Source organism: Ailuropoda melanoleuca, chromosome 2 (assembly GCF_002007445.2).
Source record: "Ailuropoda melanoleuca isolate Jingjing chromosome 2, ASM200744v2, whole genome shotgun sequence".
In the NCBI taxonomy this organism is placed as follows: Eukaryota; Metazoa; Chordata; class Mammalia; order Carnivora; family Ursidae; genus Ailuropoda; species Ailuropoda melanoleuca.
In genome coordinates, this window is record NC_048219.1 from 163510016 (window position 1) to 163521747 (window position 11732).

Genomic DNA, 11732 nt, shown 5'->3' on the forward strand with positions numbered 1-11732 from the left:
CTGGGTTTGCACTCCATACAAGAAGAAAGGGAAAGAGGGAAGACATCTAAGATCATTATAATAATGGCCCTCAATGAGCCACGCTGTGCTTTTCCCATGCTTTTCGAGTATGACATCATTCTTCCCATAAAGAGGTGAGAGTCCCTTTCCCCACTCCCTTGAGTCTGGGCTGGACTTGTGATTTGCTTTCACCATGAGAATGTGGAAGAAGTGACAGTATATGAGTTCTAGAGCATAGGGCTTGAGAGACTTTTAGCCTCTTGTTCTAATCCTTTCCCTTAGAAAATCATGCCGTAAAAAATCCAATAAAGCCTACTTAAGGATAACAGGCCTCATGGAGATCTCAGGGCCTCACCCAAAGAAGCCAGACTCAAATACCAGATGTGTAAGTGAAGCCAGCTTGGACCCTCCAGGCCAGCCTTGCTCGCAGATGACTTCAGCTGCATGGTGAACTCAGGAAAGACCAGGAGGAGAACTGTCCAGATTGTCAAGGGGCAGAACTATGAAAAATAATAAATAATAAATTGCTGGCATAGGTCAGTGAGTTTTGGGGTGGCCTGTTATGAAGCAACAGATAAATGATATATTGGATTATGGAACCATTCATTCCTAAGTAAAAAAACAAAAACAAAATCTGGGCCTTAATTAAGGTACATTCCCTGCTTCTGGAGTCGTGGTCACTGAGAACATGTGCATGGCCAAATTTCAGAATTGCTGTAGACCATCGACTGGATGAGACACTGAGAGTTGAGGATGAGTGAGTATGCCTGCATAGGGAGGACACGCATCACCAAGGCCAGAGGACAACTTAGGTAGATTGTTATAAATGGCCACAAATGAGTCAAACCTCCCTGAATCCATGGCAGTCCTACCCCCTACTCCTTGCATCTGGGCTGCTTAGACCAAAGAATATGGCGGAAGTGCCAGTTCCAGATCCAGAGCTCAGGAAGCCTTGCATCTGCCACTTTCACCAGAAGGAAGCCCAGACGAGTCAATGTGAGGATGAGAGGGCTGATGGAGAGGGAAGCCCTGGAGAAGGAACAAACTCAAGGACTGAAAGAGAAGCTCAGCCAGGTGCCTGCCACCCGCCATTCCAGCTGAGGACCAGATGTGGGAGTGAGCTCTGTGACCCTCCAGCTCTAGGCAAGCCACCAGCTGACCGCAAACACACGACGTGAGCACAGCCAGCCCCGCCTGGGACAGAGAAGCCACTCCTCTGAGCCTAGCTGAGACAGCACAATTATGACTACATAAGTGGTTATTCTTGTTTTAAGTCATTAATTTTTAAGGAGATGTATTATACACCAAAGGCAAAGCTAATGAAACTCTACCCAGTAAGTCATCTTATCTCTTAGCTGGAAGTAAGTTACACAGGTACCCTTAGGTTCCAGCCTGGAGATAGAAAGTATTTTAATTTCTCATTCTCAGAAAACACAAAGGACAGGGGCTAAGGCTATTTTCTTGGTAATCAGCCCCAAATATCTGCCACACTGCTGTATCAGCTATGACTGGGAAAGTGAGTGCCTGTCACCTAGTAGGTTTTCAACAGATATGAGTAAGATTCAGTTTAAGCAGCTTCCAGAGGCAGCTTGCCTCACAGGAATTTTCCGGAAGGACCTGGTGAGAACACTATCTCCACCCACTATCTACCACACATGTCTCTTGTAGCAGAGTCTGAAAGGTTTGTTGACCTTGTAGGGAGAGTGCTATTTGTATTTATATCACCTTTCCATGGAAGGAGCGGGCCATGTTCTTCCCACCCAGAGCTAAATGAAAGTTTCGGGCCACTATTAAAGACTAGGGGCACCCTCAAAAGGGACAGCTTGGCGCCACATTCTCTGGTGAAATGCTTTCAGGCTTTCAGACCTCCTGGGCCCCTCCAGAGCCAAATGCACTGAGGGCAGGAAAGACTTGTGGACCTAGCACCCCCAACATGGAGAAGAAAGACTTTTGATACACAGTTCCTGTGCTTTAAAATATAGTGCATTAATAGAAAATTGGAGGCATAGTAAGATCAAGAGATCAGGAGACAATTGCCATTGAAATGACAGTTTGTTACTCACAGTTCGCAAGAGGAGGAGGCGTGCTCTGCCTAGAGGGACACATGGGGGAGCACCAGGGTCAATATCAGGGCCAAGGGAGTGGGGGGAAGTGTGGGAAAGAGCCTTTATGATGGTTTCCACAGGAAGGGACAGAAGAGGTGGGGCAATTAGGCCTAGGTGGGCTAGTTTGAATAATTCGACCAGCTCTGTGCATAGGGGCTGTTCCTAATTGTCTGCTACCTGGCTCAGGGGTAGTAAGGACAGGTGTCTAGTTGCCCAGAGTGTGGGAACCCAATAAAGGAGGGAATTAGGGGATATGGACTTGGAATCAGTTGGTTGATAGTTGGACAGCATGCCTCTGGGAGGAGGGGAGGTGATGGCGAGGTGGGAGTGAGGGAGGCAGGAGCCAAGGCGAGGTGACACAGGTGTATTATCTGGTTGTCTGGAACAAGACATGTCGGGCATATGCATGTGGGACAGATATTAAAGCATCGAGTTTACAGAAGCTAGAAGCAGGTTCATATATCTTAAGGACTGGAGGTGTCTACTCCTGGTTTAGAGATTTCTGAAGGTGAGACTCCATAGGAGTCGCCAAAGCCAAAGGGGCTTCAAGAGACCAGGGTGCATGGGGGACCCGGGTGGCTCAGTCAGTTAAGCATCTGCCTTCCACTCGGGTCATGATCTTGGGGTCCTGGGATCAAGCCCCACGATGGGCTTCCTGCTTCAGTGGGGAGTCTGTTTCTCCCTCTCCCTCTACTCCTCCCCACCCCCTCCCCCTGTGCTCATGTAAGCACGCTCTCTCTCTCATAAATAAAATCTTAGAGAGAGAGATCAGGGTGCAGAGTGCCCCAGAGAAGGCAAGTGAAAAGGCAGTGATTCCCCATCTCAGTCCTCTACGTCTCTCAGGTAGCCCCGGGAGCTCGAGGGCCCCAGGCTTCACAAGCAGCAGCACGGCTGAAAAAGGGAGCGGGTGAGATGCTCCAGCATCAGGCAGGGCTCGGAGGAGGCTGCGTGAAGCCCCCGCACGCCTGCGCATGGCACATCACCGAAGCAGAACGGGCCCCGTCTCCGTAACGGAGCTGGGAAGAGAAATGCTCTGGAAGTGGAGTGAGTGGGCTCTAGAGTCTGGGTTTGGGACTGGAAAGCAGGAGAAGGAGAAACAAGTATACAAAATGTGTAAAGACACATCGTACTCTGTTCCTGCTTACACACTGTCCACCCGAAGCCTGAGTCTGAATTGAATATGAGATTATAAGATTAAAGTTTTAAATCACCAGGAATGAGTTTTATTGCTGATATGTATACTATTCTGATATACCACATTTTTTTTTACCAGAATTATTTTATTTTTATTTTTATTAACTTATTTGAGAGAGAGACAGAGTGTACAAGTAGGGGAGAGGCAGAGGGAAAGGGAGAAGCAGGCTCCCTGCTGAGCAAGGAGCATGATGCAGGGCTCATCCCAGGACCCTGGGATCATGACCTGAGCTCAAGGCAGACGCATAACCCACTGAGCCACCCAGGTGCCCCCCAGAACGGTTTTATAGCACAACTGTGGTTAGTCTTAACAGCAACCTTATGCAGTAAATATTATTAAATCCCTTTGACAGTTTAGGAAAGTGAGGTGCAGAGAGGTGAACGGAATAAACAGTGTGAACTGGGAAAGTTTGTCACTGCCTGAAGTCTTAAGTCCTGAACCACAGCAGTGCCTTCTGAGTCTTGCTCGTTGGTTTTGTTACTAATATAGTATTTGAACCTACTTGTCCTTTTTCTCATGAAAGTTTTCATTTCACTTTCCACATAATTTTCTAAAGCCTCGTTTAGAAAGTTAAGTGAGGTCTCGTTTCTCTGGCATGGAGGTTGGAAGGACAGGAGCCCCCGAAGCCGCAGGTGGCAGCTGAGGCCAGATTTGAACCCGAGGTGCCAGACTCCTGAGACTAGTCTTTGTTCCAGTTTTGTCACATTACCTCTTCAATTTTTGTTATCCTTATCACCTGGTAATTTCCACCAATCTCTGCAAATAGGAGACAGGTTTGTGAGTACCAACTTTAGCAGTCACATGACTCTAAGTTCCCTTCAGTTTTAACTTTTCAAACTCATAGGACAAAGTCCAATCTTCTTTCTGTAAGATGATTAAGCAAATTTTTTCTTAAATTATCTATTCCACATACAAAGAGTCCTGAAGAAGACTAGAAGGTCAGCTCATCAAGTCCCTGACTCCTTTCTGAACCCTTTGAGAGACAAAAAAACTGGAGGCCAGGAAGGAGAAATGATTTTAACTTGACCTGTAGAAATATATTTTTGAAATACTTCTCGTAGAGAACAAGATTGTAGCTTTTGATGGACTTTCCCTGCATCCTGTCATTACCAGAACTCGTAAGCGAAAAAGTATAGAAGCAGGTAGAAAGTCCACAAACCGCTAACATTTACTCGTGTTTCAAAGAGCATTTCAATGAAATGATTAAATCACTTTCCTGAAAAAATGACAGGATGCATCATCTGTCGAGAAGGAAGTGTGTTTTGGTTGCCACTTCAGAACTTCTGTTCAGATTGTCCAAGGCATGTGTTACGAGAGGAAGATGCACTTCCTAGGTCAGCGAGCAGTTGCTGCCGGCATATGCTACCTCACGATGGCATCCAGCCACAGTTTATTGCAGAGTGATCTGAATATTTTATGGATATTCCGAACGGTAAGATAATTGATGAGAGAACACTGGAAGAACCGATAGCTTTTTTGTTGGTAGCCTTGGTCAGATTACCAATGAAATGCTTGTCATGTGGTAAAGGGACAATATTTATTGTTGTAGCAGGACGTCAAGCGTGAGTCCACGGGAGCAGGTACGGGGATCCATGCCTTCTAGAAGGATTCGCTGCTCTTTCTTGTCAGCTGAAAGCCCCATAGCGTTTACATTTAGTAACAAATACCGGGGTTGCTTATCTTGTTTAAAGTTTATTGGGAAAAGAAAGTATTGGTGTTTGTTTTACGGATACGTGAGACTAATTGGCTCACCGAAATGGTAGCTGTGTCCAATCATTTTGGGGAGGAGACAGCGTGTAAAAATTTTACAGCTTTGAAATATTTATGTGCAGTGTACAGGAGAGAACTATTCGCTAATCCCATTAAAAGGGTTTTAAAGTGCTTCTCATCTAAGGTATTACCTGTTTGCCGGAAATGGGTTAATTCCCCCCTTCTGAGCTCCCATAGTGCTCTGGACTCAACTCGGGTAAGATTCCCGGCTCACTTGTACTTCGATTTTGCACGTCCTCAAGAGACTATCAACTCGACGGCAGCAGGAGCCAGGCCTGTCTTGTTATGTCTGTAACTGCCAAAGCCATGCATTGGGCTTGACAGAGTAGGAGTCCATAAATATTTGATGATTCACTGATAGTTGCCTAAAAGGGAGTTTTCCAAGATAAACAGGCAGCTAGTTGATATTTACCATGTGCCTTTGGTAAAATCTGCCTCAGCATCTTCCAGCAGTCGAGAGTAGTTAAATTCATTTTTAGTGCAGCAATAGTAATACTAAATCAAAGGCCTATTCAGTGGATGAAAAAAAAAAAATTTGTTCCACTTCTTCAAAGAGGAGAATGCTCTGAGAACTCTAAATTTTTTTGTAACCATGAGCTTGGTGTTAAAAATAATGGCTAGGTAAATGAAATTTCAGGCAGAAAACTATGTTTTATGACACCCGACAACGGACTTTTTCTTATTTTTAAAAATCATCTGGCCAGCTGTTTTGAGAATATTCATGTATCATGTTGTATTCATGTTTTTGTCTTAAAGCTAATTATAAAGCCTATACATATCTCCAAATTTCAGGATCTCTCTCTCTAATCTCTGTATGTATTTGTACTTTAATGGGCTACTTTCTGTTGATACTTTTGTAAATGTTGTGCTCTCTCTAGAAAGTTTGACGGTGACTCAAGTTTTTACTGCTTTTCAATGCCAGGCACATAAATAGGCTTAAAATTACAGTTTGCTTAAATAACCTTTTAAAATAATCTATAGATAGAAGGAATCCAGTAATGATATCCTGAGACGCAGCAGCTTGGCCATTCACTTTGGCAGCCCTTAGATCACGTTCTGTGGGGCAGGGCTCTTGTGAATGCCTAATATGGTCCTGAAAGCTGGGGCTGTGGTGGGTTTAATAAGTCCCAGCCTTTTTACAGAAACCAAATTCAAAGACATTGTCACGATTTCTGGAGCAGCAACTGAGAGTCACTTAATATTAGAGAGAACTGGTTCCAGGGGACCAACTCCATTCCCTGAAATCAACTAACAATTTTTAGTTTGCTTATTCTTTCCCAGCCCACTCACCCTAAATTATAGAGCTTTCATTTCTTTGGCAACCGCTAAAAAAATGACATCAAACCAGGCAGTGGTCATTCAGCTCATACCTTCAGTGTGCTCTTACTCACTGGATCCGAAAAGAAGGCTGGGCATCCTCAGTTTTGCAACGCTAAATCCCGAATACCTTGAATGTGACGGTTCACATGATTTTCACTGTCAAGGAAACTCAAATATCCAACAACATTTTCCAGATTTTTTTTAATGTATCAGACATTGTCTTGGCCTCACACCACGTGACCAGTTATTCCATCAGATGAAGAGATGAGGAAGAGGGATAGATATTCTTTATTATTTTAAAACCATTATAAAAGTGAGGCTAAACAAAGGCAAGCTGGCCTTTTAAATCACGACGTGTTTTAATTGTTCTGTTCGTTCATCAGCGCGTGTCGGGTACTCTTATGAGCCACACCGTGCTCACTTACTATTTGCGGTAACTTCATGAGCTGGTACTATTCTAGTCTTCACCTTACAGATAGGGAAACTGAGGCCTAGAGAGTGTCACGCTTAAACTCCTACAACTGCGAAATGATAGATCAGTCCCACCATAGCCTGTCTGGTGTTAGGAATTAACCTCTCTGCTACAGAGTGCGGGTTATATAGACGTCGGGGAGAAGAGTTGCTGGAACCATGTGAGATATAACTACCCATTCCAGCTTTAAAATAAGTTACTGAGATCTCAGGAAGATATAAAACTGTGAAGGCACAGGTGGAAAACGGAGGACAGGGTGTTTTAAAATATTCATAGACAATATTTTATGGCTGCCATCACAATCACAAGTGAGAGCCCAACCTGGACCTAGTTTAACACGCACAAAAAGTAAGAAACACGAATGTATGTCATTTCAAAACTGGAGCTGTCAGTGTCAGAGGAACAGAATAGGCAGCATATGACGCCTGGCGTGCATCGGCACGGAGGGGGCAGACATGCGGCTGTTTATGTCGAGGGATGTGAACCGAGAAGCCTCTCAGCACCGAAGCGAAGGCAGGTGTCTGGGCTAAGCGCTGATACCTTCCAAGAGGCAGGTTTGCGAGACATGGGAGCTGCGCGGGTGCTTTGGATGCTTTGGAAAGGAAAGTAAGCGGGAGGTTGGGAGGTTTATCCTTATTAGTGCCGAGCACTAGTTCTTGCTTGCTTTCCAGCCTCAGAGCTGTGGGAAGAAGGTGGAGGCACTCAGCTGAGGTCTGCACACCGCACTTCCCGCTTACTCACTCGTCAGTTCAATCTCTGCCTCCTACCCCGCTCAGCCTCGTGCCCATTTCCTGAGGCAGATGTTTCCAGCCGGACCTCGCCCTCCCGGGGACAGCTCCACCTCCTGCTTCTGCAGGGCTTCATCCTCCTCTTCTCTGCCCAAACTTACATTCCTTTTTATAATCAGAACCCCATCCTTTCTGTAGAATACTTGCCTCCTGGTGCCATTGACCCATGCCCGCTTTCCAGTCCCTAGGGATCCTTTTTTTCTGTAGTAGCTCCTCAGTGAACCTTCCATCCCTGCTTCTCCCCTGGTGTGTGTGTGTGTGTGTGTGTGTGTGTGTGTGTGTGTGTGTATGCACACGCACACACCCTCTTGGAAGTCTTTGCTTGACCTCGAGGTCATGGCTGTTCCTCATCGTCACTGGACTTCTCAGATTAATCACATCCAAGGTCTCTGTGTTTCACTTAACCCTCAGGGCCCAGACCTTGCTGTCTGAGCTTTCCGGTGGCCTCTGGTCAGACCACTTGCTGACCGTAACTCTGAGAGCTCTCATTGACAGCCTTATTGTGAGAGCAAGTGTCTTCCCCCTCTCCATTCCCCATAGCCTGCAACATAGGTGTAAGATGATGCTATTAACCATTCTCTGCTCTTCCAGAATCTCTTCTGATATATTTTTATGACTCCTTCTTTGATTAATTTATTACTTACCTATCTGATTATCCACTAATTTATTTAGCAAACACTCATTAAAGGCCCACGTGGTGCAATTACAGCGAACAAATGGAGATACAGACGTGAAAGTTAGCCCAGTCGGTAAGTAGGAGACGTTAAGCGAAATAATTATTAAAGAGTTTGATAAATGCGTCATAGAGCCATGAAAGGTTCCTGCAAAGAGAGTGAAAAGAGGGGTCTCTGATCCACTTAGAAAAGTAAGGGAAGGCTTCTAAGAGGGGGAGATGTGGGGTCTGCGTTGACGTTCAGCCTTTACCCAGTCAGGAGAGAAAGTAATTTTGAGGTCGTGCAGCAGTGGGAGGAGGTGGCAAGTCCCTCCGTGAGGCTGACCTAGAGCCTGGCTGGGTGATAGTCACAGTAGATGGAACTTTCTGGATATATGATGACAACAAAAAGAGCAGGCTAGTGAGTTTGGAAATCATCCTGAAGCTATAAAGAGATTTGGCCAGTGGAGGTGACATGATCAATTCGTGGTTTAGAAATATTATTCTGGCATCGACGTGAAGAATAAATTGGAGGAGAGCGAGACTTCCTTTATTTAGCTTCCTCCCGCTCCGCTGCTAAGGAAATTCCTCAAGGCCTACACAATTATTTCACATTCTTTTCCTGGAAGAATATGTCCACTCCTGTGTCATCAATTATCCTAATAACTAGATGACTATTAAATATTATTGTCTGTCTCTGACCTCACTCCTTACTAAGGTGCATTCTACTTCTGTGTGCTTTAAGTAATTTCCTCTCCAACGCTGTCGTCTTCTGGGCTTTGCTGCAGGGGCTTCCCAGCAGGGACACATCTTGGATGGTCTCCCTTCTCGCATTCCACTGACCTGAAGCCAACAGGTTTGATTACTCTATATATTCCATTGTCTTCTGCATTTTTTTTCTTTCCTCTCCATTCCCACTCTTACCCCTACAGCCCAGATCTAGTTTGTTGTTTATCTAGATTACTGATCAAGACTCTTCTTCCTTGGTTTTTCATTTTGGGGACGTATATATGAATACTGTACCATGAAAAATAGCATACATGCAAAACAACATATAAAGCATTTTATAGTGTAGAAACCATAGAACGGGCATTCATATTTCTTCCACCAAGGTTAAGGCTTAGAACATTATTAATAAATTAGAACTTTCTGTGTAGCCTTCTTCAATCTCACCTCCTCCCTCCACCACCTAGAAATAACCATTATCCTGAATTTTAGGTCATCAACCCTTCCATTTTTTTATATTTTGAACCACCGATGTTTAATACATTGTTCATTAAAAAAACCTGTATCTATTTATCAAGGACTTATTTCTTTTGCTTAATGTTACATTTTTGAGATTTGTCTAAGTTAATGCATGTGTGTAGCGATAGCTTGTTTATCTTCACTGCTAATAATATTCCATCATTCTCTCTCTGTTCTGCTGGTTCATTATTTTGTATATATATCTTATATATATTTTATATTTTTATATTTTATATATACATCATCATAAACTGCTTATTCAGTTTATTATATATTCATATTTAAATATCCTTACGTGTTTTGTGGTATACGTGTACAGGCATTTCTTTGGGAATAGAAAATGCTAGATCGTGACTTGTGTGTGTTCAACTTGAGTGATTAATGCCAATTGGTTTTTTAATTTGGGTATATCAATTTATACCCCCATCAAAGTTTTTCTTGTTCTATATTTTTGACAATTTATATTGTCCAATTAAATTTTTTTTTGCCAAGCTGATAAATGTAAAGCTGTCACATGATTGTTCTAATTTGTATTTGTTTAATTACTAATTAAATTAAGCATTTTTCATGTTTATAGGACACTTGAGCTGCTTTTCCTATGAAATTCCTGTTTAATGTTTCAGTCTATTGGTTGTTTCTTTCTTTTATTGATTCCTAGAAGTTCTTTAAATATTGTGGGTTATAACACTTTGTTTGTATTATATGTACAATTATATTCTATTTTGCTTATTTTATGAATTTTTTCCATAAAGAACACATGCTATCTGTAAACTTAAAAAAAAGTTTACAAATGATGGTACAAGTTGGAAATTTTCTTATAAGTACATTAGCTGCACACGTTGGTTCTTAGCACTGACATATCTAGGACAAGAAAAGGGACTAACAATCTGAGTGTGTTGCACAGATACCAATAAATAAGTACATATCAAGTTATATATTGTAAAGGCTAACTCTAGAGATTAATTTCTTTTTTCTCTTTTGAAACCTTGAAAATATGTAAAGACATTTTAATAATAATGCTAGTTAGAAAATATTAATCCCATTTATGGCATCTCTAAGTGGCAAGGTCTTGTAACAAGCCCCAGGGACTATTTTATTACCAGATATTACACACCTTTTCTTATGCCTTGAAATTAATAAGTTATTTTTACATTGTTATATGCATATTTTTAATATAATTCTATTTTTAATTTTTTTAGACACACCTAAAAGGTGTGCCAAGCTGGTTTTCTCCTGCTAGCAAGAGCCAATTGTGCATATCATTTTCCAATTCCATATTCAGTAATGTCAGGTGACAACTTGAAACTGGCAACGGTGGGAGTGTTTACACCATGGAAATTGGAAAATGCTTCAATTCAGAGCTTCTTTTGCTCAAATGGTCAGTTCTTTAATTTATGACCACACTACTGCCCACCTTTCATTCCTGAGAAGTCACCCTTGGTTACCCGTGATCATAAAGCTGCCAAATCCAATAGGCATTCCTTGTTTTTGGCCTCAGTCATATCTGATATAGCTCATCGCTTCTTTCCTCTTGAAATGTTTTCTTCAGTTGGACTCCAAGACCCTTTTATCCCTTAGTTCTCCAGTTACTTTCCTGACCACTCTTTCTTGGTCCTCAGACCCATTTTCTTTTTATCTCTCCAACCTCTAAGTACTGGATACTTCAAAGCTCAATCCTTAGTACTCTTCTCCTTTCCATCTGCACTCACTCCCTATGTGCGCTCACACGTGCCCATGTCTTTAAACACCTTCCGTAGACTGACTACTCTCAAATGAGCATTTCCAGGCTTACCAGTTCCTCCAATTAACACATGCATATGTCAGCCTCCAGCTTGGTATCATCACCTCAAGGCCTAATAGGTAATTCGAATTTAACATGTATGAAACCCAACTTTTGGTTGCTCTTTCTAAATCTGTTCCCCAGTTGTCCCCATCTCAGTGTAATACAATTATATTCCATCAGTTACTTGTGCCGAAAACCTTCAAGTCATTCTTGACTCCTCTTTTCTCTCATTCCCCACCTTGGTGCAAGCCACAGTCCTATGCCTCTGGGTTACTGTCTCCTAGCTTCCAAACTTGTCCCTTTACGGTCTGTGCTCCATACAATACAGAATACAATACATACAATAGACAGAATAATCTTTTGAAATCACAAGTCAGATTATTTCATATCTCTGCTGAACAC